General features: G+C 37.1%; 1 protein-coding gene and 2 long non-coding RNA genes across 16 annotated transcripts in view; 1 reads left to right on the forward strand and 2 right to left on the reverse strand.

The window, feature by feature from the left end:
* ZBBX (zinc finger B-box domain containing) overlaps window positions 1-7061 on the reverse strand; it is a 116380-nt gene extending 109319 nt beyond the window's left edge. For 6 of the 14 annotated variants that reach the window (XM_081532476.1, XM_081532515.1, XM_081532534.1 and 3 more), the window contains exons 1-3: window positions 7023-7061; window positions 5578-5657; window positions 5069-5174 (exon numbers count right to left, since the gene is read on the reverse strand). The gene's annotated coding sequence lies outside the window, so the exon portion shown is untranslated. Of the gene's footprint in view, window positions 1-5068; window positions 5175-5488; window positions 5658-6974 lie in introns of all 14 variants that reach the window. The other 8 variants (XM_081532467.1, XM_081532505.1, XM_081532524.1 and 5 more) reach the window with 3 other exon arrangements.
* A 99-nt stretch (window positions 7062-7160) lies between these two features.
* LOC145523043 (uncharacterized) lies at window positions 7161-27701 on the forward strand. The gene is made up of 6 exons (XR_014066316.1): window positions 7161-9675; window positions 15026-15194; window positions 16680-16814; window positions 23381-23552; window positions 27354-27454; window positions 27552-27701. It is a non-coding gene; the product is annotated as an uncharacterized LOC145523043 (long non-coding RNA).
* On the reverse strand, window positions 14013-24752 carry LOC145523046 (uncharacterized). Its single transcript, XR_014066324.1, has 6 exons — window positions 24572-24752; window positions 23638-23828; window positions 20819-20917; window positions 19949-20035; window positions 18407-18482; window positions 14013-14275 (listed from the first exon to the last, which is right to left on the reverse strand). It is a non-coding gene; the product is annotated as an uncharacterized LOC145523046 (long non-coding RNA).
* Window positions 27702-27997: the final 296 nt, after the last annotated feature.

Raw genomic sequence — 27997 nt, forward strand, 5'->3', positions numbered from 1 at the left:
ATATACGTGTAACAATTCTCCCCCAAACCCCCATCCCATCCAGGCCACCACACAACATTTTGAACAAAGCTCCATGTGCTATACAGTAGGTCCTTGTTGGTTATCCATTTTAAACACAGCAATGTGTATATATCTATCTCAAACTCCCCAACTATCCCTTTCTCCCATCCGTTCCCCACCCTGAAACCATAAGTTAGTTCTCCAAGTCTGTAAGTCTCTTTCCGTTTTGTAAGTAAGTTCATTTGTATCATTTCTTTCTAGATTCCACGTATAAAGGATGTTATATGATATTTCTCCTTCTTTGTCTTACTTACTTAACTCAGTATGAAAATTTTATAAGGAAGAACAGGAAATAAATCTGGAAGCTTTGCTCAAAGGCTTAGGAGAGACGGCATCAGAATAGGAGTGAGTGAAGTGAAAGTTGCTCAGTCACGTCCGACTCTTTGCGACCCCATGGACTATACAGTCCATGTAATTCTCCAAGCCAGAATACTGGAGTGGGTGGCCTTTCCCTTCTCCAGGGGATCTTCCCAACCCTGAGTAAATAGAGTATCAAGTGTGATAAAATAGGAGTAATCAAGTGTAAATCTATTGTAACGTTAAAGTCCACACAATCGAATGAATCAAATCTCTGGAGGATTATTTTATAATTTCAATGATACAACCACTGATCAAAACATTTTTGGAATGTCTCTTTTGAGACTGTCTGCTGAGTCCACAAACGCACAAATCTACTTTGCTATTCCTCATTCAAAACTAAAAATGATACTGTCCAGCAGGAGAAACTGTTCTGTTCACTCAAATCTAGTTTCAAGTTACTCTGCCTCCAGAAAACAAATAGAGCCTGGAAGGGTAGATTTTTACTACTTTGGAGCAATTCTGAAGGAACTTATTCTCTGAAGAGAATTCCAAAATGGAATTATACAAAATAATTTTACATTGTAAGTAACGTAATGGCTATATCATAAGACTAGGTTTATTTGTGCCTTTAATCAATAGTTATTCAGCTGCTCCTTTCTGATGTATATTGCAAGTCCTGAAGTCACAATGGTAAATAAGACATGGTTTCTTCCCTCAAAGAACTCACAACAAAGGGAAAAATCACACAAATAAAGACAATACCGTGGGACATTCTGAAAGGAGAAAGTACTAGGAGAGACATCAAACTCAGACTCATTTCTCCACCACCCAGTCCTGTCTTTCAAAGCTGAAATCAGTGTCAAAGAGAACTAAAGGAATCACAGGAATGAAAAACCAAATTTGGTTTGCTCCTATCCTTTCTTTGTAGGTAAAACTTTCGTCTCATTTCTACCAAACAGAGGCTACAAAAGATACCTTTTAAAAAATTCTAGAACATAGAGTAACATAGTCTATATATCCTTTTTTGATTTTTATCAGAAATCCAACTGCCAGGCCCTCAATCTACTGTCAGTAAGTTTTCCATGAAAAGTTCCATAATGTAATCATTATCATTGTCATTAAAAAAAAGAATCCCCCAAATTAATATGTCTGATTAATTACAATAACTTAAATTGCCTAAGCTTCACTTATGCATTGATATATACAATACAATTTTATATGTGTATGTACATTATGCATAAAGCTGAATGGATACATGAAGACTGAAGTGAATGAAAGAAAAATCTGTAAATTTCATTAGGGTGAGATAATTCAGATTTACAGCTCTGCTGATAATGTTACTTAACCAATAAATAGTTTTATTCAGTGGGCATTTCACTTCACTGAATGCAATTAGTAAGGCTTCTTCTCAATTAAATGTTTTATCAAGTCACACACATGAGTCAATTTTCTTGCATGAAGAAAAAAGGAAAATTATAATTGTGAGTCATGCTGTTCTGCCTATTTCCTTTCCTAAAACCAACAGAGAATTAGTTACCTTTCTTGGGACAACAAGGATATAACAACACGAGCAGGAAGAATAGCAAAGCACAATGGAACCAGGGAAATACAGATAAACTATTATGCAAACCTCATAATTCCATATGTCCTTTGATCAATTTTTTTTCTTATAACTGAATAGCAAAAGTTCAGTAGTTGCTTGGAAAGTTTTCTCGTTACCTGATTTATTAGACTGCTTCATTTTTCTGTCCTCAACATTGTTCTCCCCCAGATACATATGCACAATATGACCCAGAATGGCTCATGTATTTTGTTTGTTTGTTCTTGTTTCTCATTTTATTTATTTTTTAATTGGTGAAAAGTCAATTTACAATGTTGTGTTGATTTTGGTCATCCAACAATGCAAATTAGTCATAATTATATGTATATGTCCCTTCCCTCCTGAGCCTCCCTCCCCTCTCCCCATCCTACCCCTCTAGGTCATCACAGAGCGCCAGGCTGGGCTCCCTGTGTTATTTAGCAACTTGCCACTATTTTACACATGATAGTGTATGTATCTCAATACTACTTTCTTAGTTCATCCCACCCTCACCTTCCCCTGTTGTGTCCACAAGTCTGTTCTCTGCTAGGTTCATCAGTACCATTTTCCTAGATTCCATATATATGTGTTATCATATGATACTTGTTTTTCTGACTTCACTCTGTATAAGAGGCTCTAGGTTCATCTACCTCACTACAAGTGACTCAAACTCTTTCCTTTTTATGGCTGACTAACATTCCATTGTATAAAAGTATCATAACTTCTTTATCCATTCATCTCTCATGGACATCTAGGTTGCTTCTATGTGCTGACTACTGTAAATATTGCTCCAATGAACACTGGGGTACATGTATCTTTTAGAATTGTGGTTTTCTCAGGGTATATGCTCAGTAGATGAATTCCTCTGGGTCATATGGTAGATTTATTCTTAGTTTTTTATGGAATCTCCATACTGTTTTCCATAGTGACTGCATCAGTTTATATTTCCACCAATAAACACATGAAAACATGATTAATATTGCTCATTATTAGAGAAATGCAAATCAAAGCTACAATGGTGAAGGTATCACCTCACACCAGTCAGAATGGCCATCATCAAAATAATCTACAAATAATGTATTCTGGAGAGGGTGTGGAGAAAAGGGAACCCTCCAGCCTATGATGTTCTAAATGATGCTTTATCAAAAGTTCCCACTTTAGGAAAGCAATCCAAAGATTGAGGCCTGCCACCACAAAATGGAAACAAGAAATTTACTAATGGAAACTCAAAGCATTCAAAAGTTGCCCTAGGCAAAGAGAATTTACCATCAGACCATTGGCAGAATGGGCTGTTTGGGAAACCACTGTTTTCATGTAATGGAAAACTTATCTTTTCTAAGGTTAGTTGATTCTTCTAACCATCTAGATAACCTTAGACCTGAAGATTTACAAGTCGATAAATAAGGATTTTTCCTTACTTTAGCACATATTAAAGGGGTCTAATAAGCAAGCTGTTTTGAATAGATTAAAATGTTTACCATAGTACTAAGAAATTAAAGACCCAAGCAAGAAATGTTAAATGAAAATGAATTTAATTAAAACTGCTTAAATTAATAAAAAATGGTAATATTTTATCTGTCTGATATGATCCTTATTTTAAATACATATGTATTATATATGCAATATATTGTAATATTAAAATATAATATTATGCTATATATAATATTTTAAAACTAACACCTTTTTTAAAAGCTAAGGAAAGGACTATAAATACACAATCCATAGCATATCTTGTGCTTGAGTGGCCTGCTAAATAAGTACATGTCATTTTCTCCTACCATGGGCCCTGAAAGTAAATCAGGGATTAACATCATGGCTGCATTCAATATTTCAGCCAATTAAGATAATTAAGCACTCCCTCTCAGCACTAAATAGTACCCAAGTCACCCACTTTTTACCTTCTATGTGCAGGTTCATTTACAAAAAACTGAAAAAGTTCAGCTTTACATCAAGGGGTAAGATATTCTTTTAAAATAATTTCTAACTAAAACTGAAAAGTGGTTCTGTGAAAATGACAATGGGATGTTACTAGCCATAAAAAAAGAATGAAATGGACCTAGAGGTTATAATACTAAGTGAAGTAGTGAAAGTGTTAGTTGCTCAGTCGTGTGCAACTCTTTGCGACCCCGTGGACTGTAGCCCACCAGACTCCTCTGTCCAAAGAATTCTTCAAGCAAGAATACTGGAGTGGGTAGCAATTCCCTTCTCCGGGGTAATCTTCCTGACCCAGGGAATGAACCTGGATCTCTTGCATTGCAGGCAGAATTTTTACTGTCTGAGCCACCAGGGGAAAAAAAGACAAATATCATATGATATCACTTATATGTGAATCTAAAAAAATGATACAAATGAACTTACTTACAAAACAGAAAGAGACCCACAGACATAGAAAACAAACTTATGGTTACCAAAAGGGAAAGGGTAGGAGAAAGGATAAAATACACAGACTACTATGTACAAAATAGATAACCAACAAGGACCTACTGCATAGCACAGAGAACTATACTCAATATCTTGTAATAACCTATAATGGAAAAGAATCTAAAAAAGAGCATATATATATATATATATATATATATATATATATATAACTGAATTATTTTGCTGTACACCTGAAAACCAACACAACACTGTAAAGGCTACATTTCAATATATTTCTTAAATAAAATAAAAATGATAATATTAAAAGATACCGAGTTTACACTCAAGAGACGTTTGTGTGAGGGGTCTCTGAGCCTCTTTGTTTATCCAGTGTAAGATGCTGCAGGCCTCCTCCTCCCTAATTGGCAGAATATCGAACAAAAGGTCTCTGATCCGTGGCTGTAAAGCTGTGAGCTCCTAAAGGGCTTCAGAGAGTTCAGGGTTCAGGGAAAGGGGTAGTCTTAGAAACTACCTTGCAAAGTAAGTGAGGGGAGCAGCAAGGCTCTGCTTTATTCATAGCTGCTCTGATTTCATGTCTATTTTTAACATAATGAGCCTCTGGGTCAGACTTAAACTCTTCTGGAGCTTAAAAAGTCATTTGAAAGGCACAATAATAAAGTAATATATAATTATTATTAACTCTATATCAACTAAAAAACTTTATATGATTACATATAATAATATAAGTTCTAAATTTATAAACCATACCTTTTAGAAACTTAAGTCCTTTTAAATATTGATAGTCTATTTCTCCCATTCGTTCTCATACAAGCCACTGTTATCCAAGGTGGTCTCTCGTGAATATCTTTCAGGCCTGGGAAAATTAAGGCACCCATCAAAGATTGGTGACAAACCAGAAATTATGATTTTATTCTCAGTCTTGTTATATCCTCTTTGGATTTAAAATCTACAACCTAAAATAACTGATCTATATCATTCAGATATTTCCCACTATTGTACCCTTAACCTGTCATAAAAAGGAAATTTAGAGAAAGAACTGTTTGACCAAAGCTATTTTCTAAATTTTACAGCAATTTATTTAGACACCACTGAAACCCTAGTGCGTGTCAAATTGCTCCCATGTATTTAGTCTCTAAATAGTCCCCCCTAAACACAGGGAAAAAATACCTAGCTACTCTGCTTAGTAATTAAGATCCTCCATTATGCATTCCAATCTTCCTAAGCCTTATGCATTATTTTCCACTTTTTCAGCTCACCAATGTTTATTTTATTCAGTGCCCAGTTCGAAGGCCACCTCTATCATGAAGGTTTCTTCCATCAGAAGTGAGATTCTCTCCTGTAAGAACATGTGTAATAATGTGTATTACACTCATTTGCTACTATATGCTGCCTTGTGTTATTATTATTATTATTATATTATTATTATTTTTTGCTGTTTTGCTTATATAAAGGTTATTTCCCCAAGTATCCCAAATATTTGAAGGCAGACCTACCACTGAACTTTGAATCCCCAGCAATTAGTAGAGTGCCCACATTTAGGGAACTATCAGTAATAATGTGCTAGTTTTTAGTATTTAATTTTTTCCCCACTGCTTTAAATTCAATGAATAATCTACCCAACGGGAAAAAAAATTAAAACAAACACACCCTCTTTTCTACTTCAACAGATCATTTTGTTTTGTTTTTCCCATGTGCCATATACCAGGTAAAGCACTGAGGAACAAAGTGAACCAGGCAAGGATAGTACTAACCCTCATTAAACTTACACTCTGATGAAGGAGGTAGGAAAAAAAAAGGTAGGAAAAAAAAAAGCAAGTAATTGTGGGAAGTATTAAGTGATTCGAAGGAAATAATCAAAAGACCGAGATTCTTTCAAATAATTTGTGACACAACTGGCAATATTATGGGAGGTCAGGACAGACCTCTAGCAGACTCTACACAAGGTGCTAGAGGGAAATAGAGGTAGGTGTGTGTGTGTATGTTTGTGTGTGTATGTGTTTCGTCTTCCATAAACACACAGTTAGTATAGTTCTAATTCTGGGTAGCCAACTTTATACTTTTTTAACGTTTTGCTACCCCTGCATATATAAACACACTTAAGTGAACTTATATATCTGAGCTCCTCTAACGCTGATTAGAGGAAGAAGAAAAAACTTCCACAGCTTCAGATTTCTCAGGAATCTGGCACCCCTCACCGAGATCTTTACTTGGGAAGAGTTGACTTCTAAGAATGAAGTGCCTGCATGTGGCTGCCCAGGCAGAAGAAAGGTTACAAAAGGGGCGTGAAAATGATTTGTCAGGGCACCAAATTTTTCAAGTAAGATTCAAAAGACTTCATTCCAGAAGTCTGCGTTATAGAAACGGTACAAGTGACGTGAAGAAGCCCCAGGTTTCACTCTCTGGGGTTCACCCTCGTTCATGAACCCAATAGCATTACTGCCTGGAAAGTCTTTTGTTTGGAGAAAAGACGCTCAACTCCGGAAGTCAGGCCACTTCCTGCAGCCCGCGTGCCTGGCCCAGTGTAAGACACACAGGCAGGTGCTCAACAAACACCTGCTGGGCCTGCACCCCCAGCTTCTCCCGGAGCCCAGTCTCCTTTCCTGCTGTCCCGCCAGCTCCTGCACCACCCAGACCCGGCGCGCTGCCTACTAACCGGACTGAGAAGTCTGCCGCCCGCCGCCACCGCAACCAGCCGACCCACCTGGAGCCCCCAGACGTCGGCGTCACCCTAGCAAGCCGCAGCCAGCAGCCCAGAGCTTCCGCCTTGGTCTCCTTGGTTACCGCGTTACCTCGGTACCCATAGCAACCAGAAGGCTTGGTACTGTGGCCATCGGCCCGCAGAGGGAGCAAGGGAGCCCTTTAGAATAGGAGGAAGAAGGAGAGAGAGGAAAAGAGAAAAGGGAAAGGGCAGGCGCTGGAAGCTTTGTGCTCGAGTGGGTAACAGTTGGCTAACATTTACTGAGCCCCTGCTATATTCTAGAAAGTTTGAATAACAACACAAAATTACAAAGCTAGTAAATGGCAGACCCACGAAGAATTAACCCAGGCAGTTCAGAACTCTCACATACATACTGTTCAGTTGCTTACCAAAGGTCACAATAGGCAAAGTCAGGACTAGAATCTAAGTCTCTGACAAGCCTAAAACTCTCTTTTCCTTATATCAAATATACGACACATGGAGGGTGGGGGTGTAAGAGATGAGAGAGAGAGAGAATCAACTCACACTTCTCAACTTTTCCCTTCCAGAGAGTCACCTGTGGTGAACTTATTTTTGGCTTCCTAAATATGCTGTAGTTTTTAATCTCTGTTTTTACTTACACTGCAAGTAGGATGTCTGGTTTGTTCTGCTAAACTGGGCTTAGTCTCTCAGTCACGTCCGACTCTTTGCGACCACATGGACGATATAGCTCCCCAGGCTCCTCTGTCTATGGGGATTCTCCAGGCAAGAATACCGGAGTGAGCTGCCATGCCCTCCTCCGGGGATCTTCCCAACCCAGGGATTGAACCCAGGTCTCCTGCATTGCAGGCAAACTTTTTACCGTCTGAGCCATCAGGGGTTTGTTCTGCAGTCAGTCTAAAAAATGTCTAAGCTTATCCACACTAAATCTTATCTTACTACTGGACTAATAATCTCAACTGCTAAGCAATAACTGAGATACTAACTCTTGCACCACCACTTTCCATATTAATGTGCCTGCCAGTACCTATTTAAGAACACATCAAATGTTTTCACTTGGTAGATTCAACTGTATAAGATTATCACCAGCATAGATCAGAAAAGACAATGATAGCCATGTGGCTATGACTGGGCTTAGAAATGAGGGCAGAGCTGAGTTTGAGTCCTGATCCTGCCACAACTCACCTGCTGTGGGACCTTGAGTGAGTTGTAAGGCCCAGTTTAACTGGTTAAATAAGGTAACCACTGGTTTAGCCCACACATGAGGTAACATGAGAGTAAATGAAACAATGTTGTTAAATTTTTAGCACTAAACCACAGTAGATGCTAAATGGTTGAAAAATAGTGGTGATTTTGCAGCTATGGTGGTTATCTTAGTGCTCATGGTATAAATTCACCAAGTCCTTCCTTTAAATCTAGTGCAATTACAAATTTCAAGTGAATGTGTAATACTACTAGAAGTTTCTTGTGCAGGACTGTATTTTTCAGGCCGCTGTGCTCTTTGAATTGCCAGGAAAGTTATTTCCAGCATTCTTCTCTTCATTCATTCATCCATCCATTCATTTATTTATTCAACAAATATTTATTGAGTTCCAGGTTCTGAAAACACTGTTCCAGGTTCTGAAAATACTGCTGTGAAGAAAACATAGCCCCTCCTGTTGTCAAATGTATATTTTATTTGACAATAAACAAACACATAATTATTGGTCAGGGGTTTTGAAGAATAAGCAGAATCAACAAATAGGAAAAAATTAAGAGTTCAGATTAGGTTAGAGTATCAGAGAAGTCTCTGATAATAGAGGAAGACACACAGCAGTCAAGGCAAGAAGCATTCCAGACAGGGGGAGCAGTAAACAAATTTCAATTCCAACCTAATCCAGAGCAGTCTGTTGTGTAAAAACCCTAATCATTTCTGTACAGCACTGCTTTTACTTCAAAAATGAGTTTTTACAACATATTGACTGGAGCAATAGAAAATTAAATTCATAAAAATATTGTATAAATTATTCTGGCACTTTTCAAAAACTTTAGATGGACATTATCATACTTATATTTAGGAAAATATCTTAGTTCATGCACACTGATGCAAAAGAAAACAGAGCCAAAAAACAATCCCATGCCAAGTCACATAGTAAAGTGAAAAATAGAATGTGCTTGTCTTTCAAAACATGATTCGTGACAAACTGAACATGTAAAAGGAGTAACACCTCTAGGGAGAGAATATCCTTTCTGCTGAAGCAGAGTACATTTAATTGACACACCAGCAAAACTGATACCACTATCCTGCAAATAGGTTGCCACGTCTATATCAAGGGAGGGAACGGTATTCCTGAGGATTTTGGCAAATCCATGCTTTATTGTGCTGATCTGAAGACAAGATCTGAATGCAAGTTTTCTGAACTGGAGATAGTCAACTTAAAAAGATAAAAATTAACTGTGAAGAAATTGAGAGCACAGACTTAACTGATTTCAAAAAATAACTGCAAGGTCATGCTTAAAAAGACACATTCATTCTCTCTCTCTCTCTCACACACACACACACACACACACACACACCACACAAACACATAACTTCCGTTAAGCAATCCCAAGTCATCAAGTAACCTTATTTTGCACTTGGTCGGCACTACCTGGAGGAAACCTGTGGCCGTTCTCAGGACTTCCTAGTCCCTCACAGGTAATAAAAGCTCTTAGATGAGTAATAAAAAGGTTCAGTCCCACATAATTGTCAAAATTCCACATGTGACTTAGCACTAAGTCTTTTCTTTTTCACAGTGGTTGGGCCTCCTGAATGCGGGGAAGCCTGGAGTCACAAAACCCTTAAGAAAAGCTTGGGTTTCCATTCTGCATCATCCATTCATGTTTTAGTCTTACAGATTGCCTACGTTAGGATTACAGGAAAGGGTAAGTGTTAAAACAAAAAAGTCCTGCCTTGCTTGGTGTGAGCCTCACAGGTGTTGAAAGCAGATCATTCCCCAGAGACCACATCTGCCACCCACCCACCCACATCCACTGAGGACCTCTTACCTGCCTTGCTCTGGATGCACACCATGCATTCTTCTTAGACCTTTGCTTACTGAACACCTAGGCATCAACTGATCATTCTCATTTCTCTCTGCAGGGTCTCAGTGGTTCTCCTGGAGAGAATTTTAAATGACCTACTTTCTCTTACATTTTTGCAGATGTCAGACCTACAGAAAATGCTCTTTCATACTTTCCCTGCCACACTGTAGGAATGCAGGACAGCCAGCATGGTCATCTCTCTTTGGCTCAAACACCAGCAGCCTGCCAGCCTAGCAATTGTACTTCTGACTCCTCAGATGGAATATAAAACCAGCCCACTGTGTACCCAACTACACAGACCCACTGATGTACATATTACCAGGCTTGAAATGATGGTCAGGGACAGTTAATAGACATTGTCTGAAACTTGGAAATCATTTAAAGGAATAACTACATGTCATTTCAGATACACTCTAAAAGCCCACTCAAAGGTTATCTTATCCTCTAGGAAAATATTCCTTTGTGTGATTATCATTTACTAGTCATAAAGCTCTGATTCTGTGATATATTAATATACTAATTAGTAGGTTTTTTTCCATCTACAATTTTCACATCATTTGCATTTAGATTTTTGAATCAGTTTAACCATCCTGGTGGTTCCTTCCTTTATGAATTAAATAAACATGGAAATTCTATTAATATATTTATAGAATATCATGTTCTTAATTTCTGCAATTATATTTTGATAGTGGGTACCTAGCTTTCCTCTTCTGAAGGGAGATGGGACTCATGACAGAGCAGAAACTTGCCAAAAGTACTCTTTCAATATCCACTCCACTCTTGGCTCCCCAAAGTTTATTATAGGCAGAAGTTGATGATCAAATCAAGATTATAAAACAGGTTTTCTATCATCTCCTTTTTACAAGTCCTAAAATTTAACCTTACTTTTATATGGAACATCTACTTTCCTCATGCCCAGGCAGACACTGAATATAACATCCTATTACATATGTATGGGATTTTTCAAATTGTCAAGGATAGTCAAGCTTTAGAGGCAACATAAATTATAAAAAGATTTTTTAAAAACATAAATTAGTATGATATAAATGTATTTAGATATATCTTATGGACTAAACTTAAAAAGGAAAAAGAAGGAACTTATAGTTAAGGTGTGACATTGTCCTTTTTGTAATTTTTCTCAGCATTGTGATTTCTGGCTGTCACCCACGGCATAGAATTCTTCAGCAAATAAATTTCCATAACACAAGGCAATGATTATTGATGTTTCACAAGTGGAGGAAAATCATCAGGGCATATGATAAATTCCTGCTTCCTTCAATGTGTAGTCCTTTCCCAGTTGAAAAATAAATATATAAGCTTTTTCAATGGACGTGTGGTTTTCAACCAGCATTTATTCAACACCAGCTCTATTGTAGACTCTGCCTAAAGTGGATACAAACAGGAACAAAGGCTGTATCTCTGCCTTTGAGAAACCCATTGTCTATTGAGGAAAGTAAGAGATCACAAATAATTAATATGTAATGTAGCAAGTACTGTATTCACAAAGTATGGGAGAAAGACATGTGTGGCATAACCAGAAGTTCTGGGTCGTCCAGACATAATATACATGGCAGAGAGATAAGATAAAAAGCTGTGCTAGAGTCAAATTTAAAAGCACCTCAGACATTACGCTGTTCACAATGGAAACTACAAAATTTTTTTTTAAACAGAAAATAATCATCTCAGCATGCTGAGATGCAAATAGAGCTAAAGGATAAAATGGAGACAAAAAGACAAAAAGTATGGTTATATTAGTCTAAGATAGAAATGATGAGTCTGGAATAAATCGATGCAGAGGGCATAGCCCAAAAGAAAGAGATTCAAGGGGATTTCATAAACTCCAGCAGGATCTGAAGACTTAAGAAATGTGGATGTCAAATAGGGAACAGTTCACAGAATGAGGACCACAGAGATGGCACAGAAATGAGTTTACTTTTCAAGTTTTTAATTTTGAGACAGCAATCGGAAATATTTTTATTGTTTCCGATTGTCATCTCAAAAGTAAAATTAGGTCGAGTTGTAGGGAAAGTGATGGGTCATGTATATTAGAGTGTCTGGTCATGCTATCAACATACAGAGAGTAACCACAGCTAAAGGAGGAGTCGAAAACGTCCCAGGAGCCTTCAAAAAACTATGGAGGAGCTGGATTTGATAGAGATATTCATCCAACATACCTAAAGTAGATGGATATGAAACTCATACTTGGCCTTTTTTATCTTTCAGTCTTCATTGAAAGGTCCTCACAAATGAACATGACACCATGCATGAATGTATTAATGTGATTCTCAGTTATTCTCAGTGCTATTCATATATTTACCATTGAGAAGCATGCACTAAAGTAAGTGGTAAAAAAATGAATTGCCATTGGTCCCTGAAACGTGTTGCCAATACAAATACACCTACACTCAGCTTAGGTAAACAAGTTCAGAGTAGGCAAAGAGAGAATTCAGATGATGAGGTTTTTAGAAAAACACTCTGTTTGAACAAAAAATTATTTTATTTTATTTTATTTTTCTCTACACCTTCCAATTTAATATGAAGTTAGTATTTTTTGGTTCCATCTAAAGATTGATGCTTGCTCTTTGGAAGAAAAGCTATCACGAACCTAGACAGTATATTGAAAAGCAGAGACATCTCTTTGCTGCCAACAAACATCGGTATTAGTCAAAGCTATGGTTTTTCTAGTAGTCGTGTATGGATGTAAGAGTTGGATCATAAAGAAGGCTGAGTGCCAAAGAATTGATGCTTTTGAACTTTGGTGTTAGAGAAGACTGAGAGTCCCATGAACTGCAAGGAGGAAAGCCAGTTAATCCTAAAGGAAATCAACCCTGAAAATGCATTGGAAGGACTGACGGCAAAGCTGAAGCTCCCACAGTTTGGCCACCTGATGCTAAGAGCCAACTCATTGGAAATGATCCTAATGCTGGGAAAGACTGAGGGCAAGAGGAAAAGGGGAAGACAAAGGATGAAGTGGTTGGATGGCATCACCACTCTATCAACATGAGTTTGATCCTACTCCAGGAGATAGGCAAGGACAGGGAAGCCTGGCGGGCTGCAGTCCATGGGGTCACAAAGAGTTAGACACAACTTAGCGACTGAAAAACAATAACAGCAAAGTGTACCAATAATCTGCCCCTCATTTCCCTCCCTTTGCCTGGCAACAGTTTGTGAACTTTTGCAGCCAATTATTTGTGAGCTTTTGAGTTTTCCTGTACAATCCAGGCCACACTGGTAATGATTTAGTGGACTTAGCCCATAAATATATAAATAAATTCAAACAAGATTCTTTCTTGTGAGAATGTAGATTTGAGACTGAGAGTGATTCTGCCATGTGGACAACAGAAAGAAAAAAAATGGAAGAAAGGACAAAAAGACTTTTAAAAAGAAAGGAAGGAGGGAATTTTACAGAAGCTTTCCCTTTCCTGAGAACTAGCTACACTCTAGCCTTTGGGTTCCATGATACACTCTAATAATCTTAAATTCCCCTTTATTACTTAAACTGGCATAGTTCAGTTTCAGTTGTGCAGGAAAAAAAATCTTGACTAAAATGACTGTCAGATTTGTGATACTAAAGTAACCAGGCACTCGATCGTGTCTGACTCTTTGTGATCCTGTGGACTGTAGCCCACCAGTCTCCTCTGTCCGTGGAATTCTCCAGGCAAGAATACTGGAGTGGGTAACCATTCCCTTCTCCAAGGGATCTTTCCAACCCAGGGATTGAACCACTGTGTCCTATATTGCAGGCAGATTCTTTACTATCTGAGCCACCAGGGAAGCCCCTACTTCTTTCATAAGGTAAGTCCAAAGTTAGATTCCCAGGGAATTATTTTAAACATGGTTGAACATTAATCAATGTCTCTCATAATATTAAATTAATATTCCTACATATACAAAGGTAGGAAGGTCATTTGGCATTTTTTGAAGCCATTCTATTAAAAAAGGATAAAAATCTCTTGTTTATTTTTTACTCAGTTTAATTTCTTAGTTTATTTTAAGTTTAGCAGTGCTAGTTTTGTAGCAGACAATTATTTATAATTGATGTAGCTTTAGGAAAAATCTTAAAAAGAAAAAAAAGCTGGCATTTCCGAGAAAACGACATTCATTTTGATCCTTGCCAAGTTTTAAAAAGTGTATCCTACTGTCTTCTTGAGATTTATGCACTGTTAGTTGTACTTCATTTGGAAAATTTGCATTTTTTCTCTTATGCACTCAAGCTGGAAGGCACAAAACAAGAGTTATTAGGTTTGTTTGACACGAGATGTCTAACAGTAATTTTCTTTCATCAACTTTATTCTATAGCTCTGATCCCCAGGGGCATATTTTTCATTGGATTTTGTGAAACATTTTATAACAGCCTTACCTTTTGCAGAAGTTGCTCCCAAAACATCCTGAAGGAGTTGTCACTACTCTCTCCACTGTAGAACCAACTAGACTTACCATTCTTATGCCCACTGTAAGTTAATATGACCTATGTATTATCCATCTTTGCACTGATTCAAAAAAGCAAATGTATATAATGTAGCTAGCTTTCATGAAGGTGTAGACATCAACCAAATACTTCTTGAGAACCTATTTTGTCCCAATTACTTGGATAAATAAAGGCTACAAGGATGAGCAGGATAAATTTGTATTCTGTCATTGCAGAAAAGACAGGAGATACAAGAAATTCAGAATAATAACTACTAAAACTGTGTGAGAACATAATACTCTAGAAGCACAGAGGAAGTAAATTAACCCAACAGTTGAAAGTTCAAGAAAGATTTCTTAGCCTAAATGATTTTGGTTTGGCCCAGATGTTGAGTAAGAACTCCAGATTTGATCAGGGGAGTGTGTGAAATTAGGGCATGTTGTGGGTAGAAAAAAAAAAAAACCATGCAAACTTCCCCATGATGAGTTAGAATATGCTAAGTTTGCTGTTATGCTGGTCAGTTGTGATTGACTCTTTGCAACTCTTTGGACTGCAGCCCACCAGGCTCCTCTGTCCAAAGGATTTTTCATGCAAGAATACCAGAGTGGGTTGCTGTTTTCCTCCTCCGGGGGATCTTCCTGACCCAGGGATTGAACCTACATCTCCTGAGTCTCCTGCCTTGAAGGATGGATTCTTTACCCACTGAGCCATCAGGGAAGCTCATGGTAAGTTTCGAAAATCTGAAAATGCCAGCATTACTGAAACTTGAAAGGAGCTTAGGAGAAGTAGGGAATAGGGATAAAAGAAATGACTGTCATACAAGTCTGGCAAAGGAGAGACTAATTAAGAGGGAATAGCCGTAGTCAGGCTTCCCTGGTAGCTCAGTTGGTAAAGAATCATCCTGCAATGCAGGAGACCCTGGTTCAGGCAGATATTACTGGCCTAGGATAAGATAGCAGAATTGAAATGAAAATAAGGATCAAATATCTATATGACAAATTCATTAGTGGACTTGGAATTAATTAGAGTAGAGGTTGAGGAAAAATGATGATCTCCAATATTATGGATCCAAAGATGGAATTTTTATATTTATGTCATGAGAGATATTAGTCAATAGTTTTCTTTTCCTATAATGTCCTTTTCTGGTTTTTGTTATTAGGGTAATGTTAGCCTCATAGAATGAATTAGAGTAGTGCCTCTGCTGCTCTTCTGAAAGAAATTGTACAAGACTGGTACAATTTCTTCCTTAAATGTATGGTGGAATTCACCAGTGAACCTTGTTGCTTTCAGTTTTGAAAGTTTATTAATTATTGGCTCAGTTTGTTTAATAGGTATAGGCCTATTCAGATAATCTACTACATGTGTGTTGGCAAATTTTGTCTTTCAAGAAACTAGTCCATTTCATCTAGGTTATCAAATCTGTGGACATAGAGTTGTTCTCTCATTTTTCCTTAGGTAGCTTAGATAGAGACATTGATTTTATTGATTATTTCAAAGAACCAGCTATTGGTTCCATTTATTTTCTCTGTTGATTTCCCATTTTCAATTTTATTGATTTCTGTTTTAATTCTTATTATTTCTTTTCTTCTGCTTACTTTGGATTTAATTTTTCCTTATTTTTTTCTTTAGTTTCCAAAGGTAGAAACTTAGGTAATTGATTTTAGATCACAGAAGTATTACATTCTTCCAATATATACATTAAATGCTGGAAATTTCCCTCCTAAACACTGCATTCACTGCATCCCACAATTATAGATAAATTGTGTCTAATTTTTCATTTAGTTCAGAATATTTTTTTCATTTTGCTTATATTCCTTCTTTGACCTATGTATTATTTAGACTGTGTTGTTTAATCTTCAAGTATTTGAAGGTTTTCCAGGAATCACCCCATTATTGATTTCTAGTTTAGTTTCATTATAGTTTGAGAGCAGATACTGTATGATTTCTATTATTTTAAATGTATTAATGTGTATTTTATGACCTAGAATGTGGTCTATCTTGGTGAAAATCCATGTGTGCTTTAGAAGAATGTATATTCTGCCTTTGTTGGATGAAGCAGTCTATTGATGTCCTTTATATCCAGCTGACTGATGATGTTGATGAGTTCAGTCTGTTCTTACTGATTTTTTACCTCTTGAACTTTTCCATTTCAGATAGAGAAGTGTTGAAGTCTCCACCATAATAATCAACTTATGTATTTCTGCTTTCAGTTTTTCCAGTTTTTGTCTCGCATACTTGAACACTCTGGACTGTGAACTTCCCATGCGCTTCTCAGTTGCTCTGCCTCCCCTTCAGCTGGGACAGGATGACCAGTCAGCTGGAGCTGAGTATTTCCCTTCCCCCAGGTCAGTTAGACTCCACAAAAAATCCCAGCAGGTTAGACTCTGATTAAATAATTGTTCCTAAGGGTAGATCTGCTGAAGAAGAACTGAAAGCTCTGGTATATTTTAAAATAACTTTTCCCCTCCCCTTGCCAAAAGCATGAGGGGTTTTCCTCCAATATTCACTATGAGAACCTGGTAACACTTCAGAAGTTAAAACACACAAAAGTGTGGGGTCCCTCCAATGACTGGGTCCCTCTGGAGTTTTTACTTTTCTGAGTTGTCTACACTGCACCTCTTGCAATTCGTCAAATACAGTTCTGAATTCCTGACTCTGGCACTGGTTTCCCAGGATGTTTCTGGTCCAGAAAGTTGTGATTCTCTGTATTTGCTGATAGGTCTCTGTAATTTAGGGGGCAGTGTCTTGCCCTATGACCTCATTTCTCTTACGGAACTAAGAAGCACTGTTGATTTTTCATTTTCTCAGCTTTTTATTTGTTGTTAGGACTGAATGGTGACTTCCAAACTTCTTGCCAGAAGAAGCTCATCAGATCAGAAATCAGAATGCTCTGTTTGTTTTTATAGCAGTTGAAATGAGAAAATCATAAATTTGCAAATCTTAAATTTTCATTTACTTCATAGTGAGTTTAAACATTTTCTAATGACCATTTGTATTTCTAGGTCTGAGAAGTACTTCTTTTCAGCATGATTGATTTTTAATTGTTACCATTTGGTCTCTAAACAAGGTGATTTTTCTTTCACCCAAATTTATCGATATATATACATATACATGTGTGTGTGTATATATATATATATGCATATATCTGGCTTAGTTACCCAGTCGTGTCTAATTATTTGTGACCCCATGCACTGTAGCTCACCAGGCTCCTCTGTCCATGGGGATTCTACAGGCAAGAATACTGGAGCAAGTTGCCATACTCTCCTCCAGGGAATCTTTCCAACCCAGGGATCAAAGCCAGTCTCCCACATTGCAGGTGGATTATTTACCATTTGAGCCACCAAAGAAGCCCAAGAATACTAGAGTTTGTAGTCTATCTGTTCTCCAGGGGATCTTCCCAACCCAAGAAATGAACCTGCGTCTCCTGCATTGCAGACGGATTCTGCTTTCAGAGCCTCGGCTAAATATAATCATCACTAGCAGAATTCATGTTAACCTAAAGCAAAACAAAAAATTATTTTACCCTTTTTTCCCTGGTAATACAGTAAACTACTTAGGAATTACATTTCCCAGCCTCTCTAAAAGCTAAGTATGGCTGTATGACTAAATTCTTACCAATGGAATGTGAGTGAGTCGCCAATCTGAATACTCATCTCCAAACAGACTCTTACATAAAAGGAAAAATTATTTAACTTCTTTCTTATTTAAGCCACTACATTTGAATTTATTTTTAGCAGCTTAAGTCTTAACTGATTCATGAAGTTAATTCATCCAATTATTCCTCATGCTCAGTTAAACAAATCTCCATTGCCACTCATTTTATTCATTTTTATTGATTTTATCACAATCTTGGGTTTTTTAGCATGATTTATTTGGGTTTAGTTTTCAAGAATATCAGATTGACATAATGGTTCAAGAAATAAAGTAATGATACTACCTTATGGAATATTAATGAATATTTTCTTCATATACTTCCAATTCTCTCCAGCCATTGCTTCAATTAATTCTTCATGCTAAAGTTAAAAAAAAAAAGAAAATCTGATGTGGTTGTCCTCACTTAAGAGGAAACTGAAGTAGAGATATTGAATTATTGGCCTAAAAGAGCAAACCAAATTAATGGAAAAGGTGGAAGTAAAATGCAATTATTTCACTTCTGTTTTTATTGAACTATTAGATTACAAGTCACAACCAATTAAAAACATGATGTAAGATCTAAACAGTATAACCTTTTTATCGTGTAGAAGATAGGTCTTAAAACCTGCCCATTAGCACTTTGTAAACTGTTTCTTTCTTTTACTTAATGTTATCAACATTTTTCACCATTAGGTTTACATATAGATACATAGATATAAGCAGATAGGTGAAAAATGTAGAAACATTATTTTTAAATAGAAAATATATTCACTCCAAATTTTCTACACTTGTCAAAAGCTATTTATATCTGGATGTATTTTTTCCAGCCCTTTCTCTATCCACATCACTAATCATTTAATTTTTGCATAACTATGATCAAATATTTGTGATCAAATATAAATCCAAATGGCATGTAATATATATTGTATTTCTCAGCCCAAGTGAAATTCAACAGAAATCCATTGGGTGGAGTTGTACCATAGCTTAACATTTCAAAATATTTCTCAACTTTATCTTTTTTACATTTTCTCCAGTTTTATACAGCTTGTGACTAAGCAATATTTACTGTTTGAAGACAAAAATATTTTATTGCCATTGGAAATTGTTTGGAAAGTATTTGTTTAGGCACTGTTCTCTTTTCTGATTGTGTTTAATACAACTAGCATATAATTTAGAATTTAATAATCCTGTCAAAGAATATAGTTGCTTATTTTCCAAAAAACATGCAGATTAATGAGATTAAATAGAAAATAACAGTTGCCTTAGTGAAAAAAAAAAACCTGCTCAATCTTTTCACCTCTCAAACTCTTTTTTTCTGCCATCAAAAAAGCCAGGTAAACATTTGATATTTCAACTCCTCTGAGACAAAATGCTACATGCATCAAACAAACAAGGCTTCTTTAATGTTCATCCATTCTAATACGTGCTACAAAAAGTTGCCACAAGTTTGATTTCTCCATGGGGAACTAGCTCTCAAAAAGATTTGTACCTGCATTCAAAAGCAGGTTAATCTCTCTCTGGCAGAATTTCAGACTTGAAAGTGAAGTCGCTCAGTAGTGTCCGACTCTTTGCGATCCCATGGTCTATAGCCTACCAGGCTCCTCTGTCCATAGGATTTCCAGGCAAGAATACTGGAGTGGGTTGCCATTTCCTTCTCCAGGAGATCTTCCCAACCCAGGGATTGAACCTGGGTCTCCCGCATTTTAGGCAGACGCTTTACTGTCTGAGCCACCAGGGAAGTCTCTCAGGCAGAATTTCAGACTTAAGTGTGCATAAATATCAAGGACCCAGTCCTAGAAATTCTGATTTAATGGATAAGAGGTGGACCTCAAGAATTTACAAGTACCTGCAATGGTCCAGCGGCCACATGTGAAAGCATCGCCCTGAGGGAAGATCAAAGAAGATGGGGATCCGGCCATCAGTTAGTTTCAGTCTTGAGCCATAGGAGGAAATAAAGACATATTAAAACTAGCTTATGACTCAATTATTCTTTCAATTCTGATTGATTCACCCTCTGAAAGAAGACCTAAGATTTTCTCACTTACTCCCTAGGGTTCACTCCCCCAACCTTCCCTTGCCATTTAGAAGAATGAAGGCTAAGACTATAGTGAGAAAATGATGAGATATGAGAATTTGCAGATTATTCTGGATAGATATTTTCTTTGGCTAATTAGGAATTGCTAAAATTCTTTCTTAGGAAAAAAAAATGTTCTTGAATATTCCTCTTTTGTTCTCACATTTTGTATGTAATTGTTATTGATTTTGGTCCTGGCTGGCTTCACCCGTAATACTGGTCTTTTTATGCAGGAATAAGGTTGTGAATTTTCTTTTGCTGGCTGTACAGTAAGTATTGACAAGATTACTAGTGTTAGCAGCCTGGCACCACAGAAAAATCATAGAGTAAAGAACCCTAAGATCTGAATTCGAATTTGGATTCTGGAAACAGTAGCTGAGTGTAAAAGGGGCCGGTTCTTGACATCCGTAAGTTTCACATTTGTAAAATATCAGTAATAGTACTTTAACAACTTCATCTGGTTGGGATGAAGTTCTCAACAGAGCAAATAATAAAAATACTTTGTAAACTGTGAAATGTTTTGAAAATCACAATAATTTTTTTTAGCAATACATCCAAAAGAACACTGGCATAAACTATGTAAACTACGGCATGTAAACTATGCATATGAATTAAAGGCTGGGAATCTGTCAAAATACTCACCAATGAATAATTAAATCAACACTGAACATCCTTTCTATTCTCAGTAAAATGTTAACTCTGATACAGCCATTACAGATATATTCCTCATAGTCCAGGTGTCTACAATAGAATTACAGAATATTAGAATGAAAGACACCTTACATATGTGTTTCTTGGGGTGTTTGTTAAAGTTTCTTGGTCCCACATCAGATCTACTGAATCAGAATCTCCTGGAGACCTATAGACTGTAGGATCTATATGCTGTAATAAATACAAGATTATTGTTAATTGCTAATAGTCAGAAAAAAAGGAACCCTGGGAAACTGTTTCAAAGTGTTTTTTTTCCAAACTCTCAGACAATGTTAAGTATCACTGAGACAATATCCTTTACCATTTCAAAGTGTAATATATTCTATTATTGGTCTTTCAGTCAACAAAGAGTTGGGAAGACAAGGTCATATACATAAAACAGTAGCAAGCACTGTATTTGGTGAGTGTTTTAATGATATACACTGATGCTATGTACTGGACACCTTTGTTCAAAGTAATGTGGACAAATGAGAAAGAAAAAAGAGCTTGAAGAATGATAGTCTTATAGCTATAGTGGAGTAATGGAAAGGACACACACAGAATTATAATTGGAGAAACTAGGATTGTTCATATAGAGGGGATAGAGGGAAGTCACCACGATGGATAAAATCACTGAGAGAGAAAGCATGTGTCAAAATATACAACAGAGATAAGGTTGAAAGTCATGGCTGACTTTTTTGCGACCCCATGGACTGTAGCCCACCAGGCTCCTCAGTCCGTGGAATTCTCCGGGCAAGAATACTGGAGTAGGTTGCCATTTCCTTCTCCAGGGGATCTTCCTGACCTAGGAACTGAACCCATGTCTCCTACATTGACAGGTGAATTCTTTACCACTGAGCCACCAGGGAAACTTAGAGCTGGAATAATGTACATAATTAGCATGGAAAAATAAGTAAAAGAAATGCAAATGGAGAGATGAATCATCTGATGCAATACTTTGAAATCCAAGGAAGAGAAGAAAGAAGACCAAATGTGTTTAATAGAAAGAATGGGGGTCTTCAGATGATACAAGATAAGTGCAGTGCTTGTATGCTGACTATCAGAGAGCTAAAATGACGGTGATTGAGAGAACATGTGCTTGGCTGTGGAGCAAATTTCCTACTACAAATCCTTTTGCTGTATAAAGTACTATAATTGCTATTAGGTTCCCTGGGTTTGTGATTAAAAGCAATGACAATATTTAGATTTATCTGAAGGCAATAATACTTAAATTTTAGAGCGCATTTATATCACCCGGGGACTTGTTAACAATGTCAATCCTTTAAGCTCATCCCATGAAGTCCTGACTAATTAGAACCTTCACAAGTCTGCTTATTCAGTGTGACTCAAAGAACCAGTGTGAAATAGAAAAAATGTTTGTTCGGTCCTGGAAGAAAGAAGGTAACAAGAGAAAGGGACTAGAAATTTTCTGAACCATTTGACATTGCTGCAACACCTAATCTCCATGGTTAGTGGACTTGTTTCATTGTGCAGATCATAGAACAAAAATGTGAGTCCTCTACAGATAAAGGGAAAAAGGACCCCATGGTGTGCATAAGAAGCATAAGAAGCCCTTAACTAGGTAATTCTGATGCAGATGGACCATTCACAGACATTTGAAAAGATATGCTATTAGGAAATTCCATGGGCTTCCTTGGTGGCTCAGTTGTAAGAATCCACCTGCCAAAGCAAGAGATGAGGGTTCTATCCCTGGCCAGGATAATGCCCTGGAGAAGGAAAATTCCCATGGACAGTGGAGCCTGGTGGGCTAAAGTCTGTGGCGTCACAAAAAGTCAGACACGACTTCACGACTAACAACAAATAAGTTCCATAAAAATCTTAATTCAATCACATTTGAAGTGTATTTTATTTGTATAGGAAAGAAATGTTTTATATATGTATATAGACATTCATATGTATGTGTGTTTATTTATTTATATGTCAAAGTGATATCCAAATGGACCCATACACAATTTCAAATAAGTAGGCAAAATTGAGATTCACAAATCTAGAGATTCTTGTTATATTTTATGCACAGATTTGACCTATTTTAAGAATTAGCAGCTTATTTTGTTGTGCTTTGTCTTGTTGAAGGGACTTCTCAGGTGGCTGTAGTGATAAAGAACCTGCCTGCTGATGCAAGAGACATAAAAGACGTGGGTTCTATCCTGGGTCAGGAAGATCCCCTGGAGGACAGCAACCCACTCCAGTATTCTTGCCTGGAGAATCCCATGGACAGAGGAGCCTGGTGGGCTACAGTCCATAGGGTCACAAAGATTCAGACAGGATTGAAGCAACTTAGCACGCATGCACGCACATCTTGTTGAAACTAGTCATGAATGCCTGGGCATGTTATAAACATTTATTATTTATGATTGAGAGTGTGCAAATGGCAAAGTCCTTTCAAAATGAACACAATGATGATGATACACTAAAGTCTTTAGGGTTTTGCAAATGAACACTTTAATTGGAAAAATAACATTAGCAAAATTTTTTTGTCATTTTCTTTCAAAGAGCAAAGAGTAAAGAAGACTGAAATATAGCAAAATGACCTCAGAGAATTTCAACTATCACCAATTGTCTCTGCTTTTTGCAAGACATAAATAAAATATCACAGTGTCAGATTTGGTTGTTGTTACTGAAGAGGAAAGACTGGGAGGAAGGCGATGTGCTCTAGTCTCATATGGTAAGCATGACACTGCTTACCTTTTTTTTTAATCATTAAATCCTTGAGTATCTCATTTATAAACATGAGGAACTCAGCTACTTGCCTGCAAAACTGTTGAGATATTTTTTAAGCACAGAGTTTCTTGCTAGTAGAAATCTGGCCCCTTTCCACAAACTTCTACATTTCACTTGTCTTCCCTCATTTCAATTTCTTTGCATTTTTCATTTTTTTTCCTTCAAGCCACCAATTAAATTGCCAAGTTTCATTTGACTGAGGAAGAGCTCTGCTCTAGGTCTGCAAAGATACACCAGACACCTCTTATATACTATATGGATGACTCATGGAAATGTTAAATTACTCCCTGTCCCATTCTAACATATGCGCGTGCGCGCGCACACACACACACACACACACACACACACACACACACACACATCATACACACACACACGCTTTTCCTTTTCCAGGTCAAGAGAAAATTATTAGATACGTGTTATTTCCTTACTTTGTCTTCCTTGAAACAGTACCTAGTCTCATATGTTAATATTTCATTCCCCAATGTAACATGTCAAAGTAGAGAGCTATGTTGACCAGCAAGAAGTCAGAAGGTAAGAAATTTCTCTGCTTCCAAGAATACTATTGTTAGTACAGCAGACAATAAATAAAGAGGAAAGGCAAGAGGGAGCTTTTTATGCCAAGAGAAATGCAGACCATGACAAAACTTATAAGGCTAAGAAAAAAACAAATCATCTTTAGGAGAACTGTCACTCGAAATAGTTTTGCCTTTCAAAAGGAAAAATGCCCTGCTGAATCAGCAGCATTTGGGAGGAAAAATCTTATGTGGTTTTCTAAATACTAAACTGAAACTCTTTGGCAAAAAATAAGGTTATGTTTGCATGTAAAATGAGAATGAATTTAAACTCAGAAAATTGCAAATTTCAGATGAGGACAATCAAGCAACGAGGTTAGGGAGAAAAGAAACAAAGCACATTTGGACTAGTGGTGTTAGGGGAAGCACACCGACTGAAACCACTCACCCTGGCCAGGCTCTCAGTAACCATTCGCATGAGTTGTTTTACGCCAGGAGGTCCTAGTAAGGAATATGGAACTAATAAGCCACCACTAACGGAAAGAATTTGGGAAAGGTCAAAAGGAGATACCGCGTGTCCCTCCACCTCCCAGAGTCCCTCTCGCTAGCATCCATCTTGGCTGATGCATGCGCCACCAGGAAGGACTCTGAGTCAGGATGACTGGCCAAAGACAACCCGGAAACTAATCCCATCACCATAAAACCTGAGACTCTGAGCCACGTGGCAGAGCTGTTCTCCTGGGTTCCCTTACCCTACTGCTCTCCACCGGGGTGCCCTTTCCCAATAAAATCTCTTGCTTTGTCAGCACATGTGTCTCCTCCGACAGTTCATTTCCGAGTGTTAGACAAGAGCCCAGTTTCGGGCCCTGGAAGAGGTCCCCCTTCTTGCAACAGTGACGTCCTGTTGTATAAGAGAAAAACCCACATGGTTGAAAGTGGGCCCATTTCATCCTGGCACCTTGTTGCATTAATGTGCTCTAAGAAGGTGAAAAAAAATGAATGAGCTCTAATTCTTGTTCAGCCATAGAGCTATTCAGTCAAGCAAGATAACAGATAGCGAATCTCTATACCGGAAAATTGATTTGTAGGCTCTCAAATTCTTCATTTTGTTTATGTTTTAGAAATGTGTAGATATGGCAGGATGCCTTACGAGTTTGTTTTATTTTTTCCTTTTCAATATTTTATCATAGCAAAAAGGGATGACTTAACTATAGTTGTGAAATGCAAACTGATTTTATCTCGAAATGTCAGATATACTATTGTCAGTCTAAGACAAACATAAAAAGGATAAGATTCGCTGAAGAACTCAATAACATAGTCAATAACATGCTTTTACTGTGGAAAATAAAAATCCCCAGTTCTTCAGAAAAATATTGTCTGGATTTTTACAAACTTGAAAATTACAGGCCATACATAGTGCTATGGATGTTGTATTATCTAAGAAATATTTTCTATATCTAGTGAATTTATTATGCAATATGTATAAATCAATTATATAAAAATTTAATGAGTGTTAATATAATAACTGCTGGTTGGTATTTACTGTAAATCCTTCTCTTTTTTATCTAAATAGTTATGATAGCACATCAAAGTTTAGTTTTAGATATCTGATATTTGCAACCTTTTAGCAAAAACTGAGGACATGTGAGACACCAGAAATATATTGTTCTTAAATATTCAGGGTATTGTCATAGGTCAATGTGGCTACATTCAAAAGCTTGTATTAAGAGCCATTGTTAAACTGATGAGAATGAGCAAATCTCAGATACAAGAAAAGGTAATTTATAGAGATAATACAAGTAAAAGCTAAAGCTGTTGAAAATTTAATTGAAGCATGACAGCTATTGTTCATTCATTCACTCATTCATTCAATCACTCATTTAGTAAGTATCTTGTGAATAGTTCTTAACAAATATTTTGTTAATACTATAAATGACAATAATTGTCATTTTCAGAGTGCCAATTACGTGTTTCGAGAAGAGGGAAGAGGTCGAGTTAGAGACAATTGCAGTGGTTGAAGTCATTGGAATTGTCAAAAAAGCTCAGTGAGAGAAAGAAGTTGCAGAACTCTTGATTTCTGCCATTAAAAAAGGTAGACAGAGGACAAGGACCCTGAAATGGAGACTAAGAAGGGAAGAAAGAAGGACCTACATGGTGTTCCAATAGTTAAGACTCTGCATTTCCATTGCAAGGGGCCTGGGCTCAATCCCTAGTCAGGGAACTAAGCTCCCATGCCCCAATTGCTGCACAGTGTGACCAAAATAACAACAACAATAATAATACACTAATTAGGAATCTACTTGACACAATCTCTTTGGCATTCTCTGTTCCTGTTGATTTCTTTAAAAAAAGCAAAAAACAAAAAACAAAAAAAGCAAGGAAAGAATGAAATGATGACCAGGAAATGTATGTCACAAAAAAACAAGGAGAGAGATTAATTTGAGATGAGGATAGTGTTCGAGGGAACTAAATGTTGCAAGAGAATGAAAACTAAAGCACATTCAATCATTTGGGGAATAGATCACTCCTGAACTCTAATAGAATACTTTCATGACGTGGTGAGATGTAAACCTCATGGCACTGAATTGCAGACTGAATGAGAGATGAAGGTGAAGAAAGAGTTAGTATCTGTTCTTTCTGGGAGCTTGACTTTTAAACAGAATGGGAACTCCTGACTTGAAATTCGTAATTGAAGAAGACATTCCAGGGAGTCATTGTCATCAACAATTAAAAAGTGTATGATGAGAAAGATGTAGTAGTCACTTTCTCCCATTTAAGCAACCAATAGAATCTTCCCAACTGGAAAAGAGATTATCATATCTCCTTTTATGTTATGTTGATTTTCAACCTAAGTAACATCTTCCAATATAATTAGCCCTTGATAATAGACTTTAATAAGCAGCTCTTCTGTGTGAAGGGTTAAGGAAAAGCGTACATTTTCCAAGGAAGAATATCAATAAACACTCAAAGGCAATTTGGGCAAAAGCCAACTTACATTCTTCCCAACAGTGGACAGGTTTAACACATCTTCATACAATGGAAACACTTTTCAGGGAGCTCATGAGATTGAAAGGGTATGTAGAAAAGATGTAAACATTAGGAGAAATCTAAATTATAAACCCCTTCATATGATGTTTCTCCTTAAAATAACTCTCTATGCAAGCACCAGGGATCTATCTAGGAAAGGCCTTACACTTCAGATTTCACTGCAAATCAGGGAGCTCTCTCAGTTTTTCTACTTTGATCTCCAGGAAGGAAGAAGAAGAAAGAAGAAAGGACTTTGAGGAGTGGCAACCAAGACCTAAACGCTAACATTATTTCTGCAAAGAAGGCAAGGAAGTATGCAAGTTGGAAAAGTTTTAATTTTGTGGGTAGGATTTAGCATTTGAAAAATAATAATCTAACTCAAGTGATCACTTTTCTCCTAGTAACTTCTGAATGGCCTCTCTGCCCACTGACAGGGACAAGAACAGGAAGGACAGACAGGCTGTTGCTTTTTTTTTTTTTTTTAGGCTCAAAAGCCTGTATTGAATTTTATCTGTATTCTTTTTTTTTTTTTAATAAATTTATTTATTTTAGTTGGGGACTAATTACTTTACAATATTGTAGTAGTTTTTGCCATACATTGACATGAATCAGCCATGGGTTTACATGTGTTCCCCATCCTGAACCCCCCTCCCACCTCTCTCCCCAACCCATCTCTCTGGGTCATCCCATTGCCCCAGCCCTGAGCATTTGTCTCATGCATCGAACCTGGAATGGTGTTCTGTTTCACATATGATAATATACATGTTTCAATGCTATTGTCCCAGAACGTCCCCCCCTCACCTTCTCCCTCAGAGTCCATAAGATTGAGATGGATGAAACTGGAGCC

The sequence above is a fragment of the Giraffa tippelskirchi genome, chromosome 2 (genome assembly GCF_054371585.1).
Source record: "Giraffa tippelskirchi isolate mGirTip1 chromosome 2, T2T-mGirTip1v1.2.pri, whole genome shotgun sequence".
NCBI lineage: Eukaryota > Metazoa > Chordata > Mammalia > Artiodactyla > Giraffidae > Giraffa > Giraffa tippelskirchi.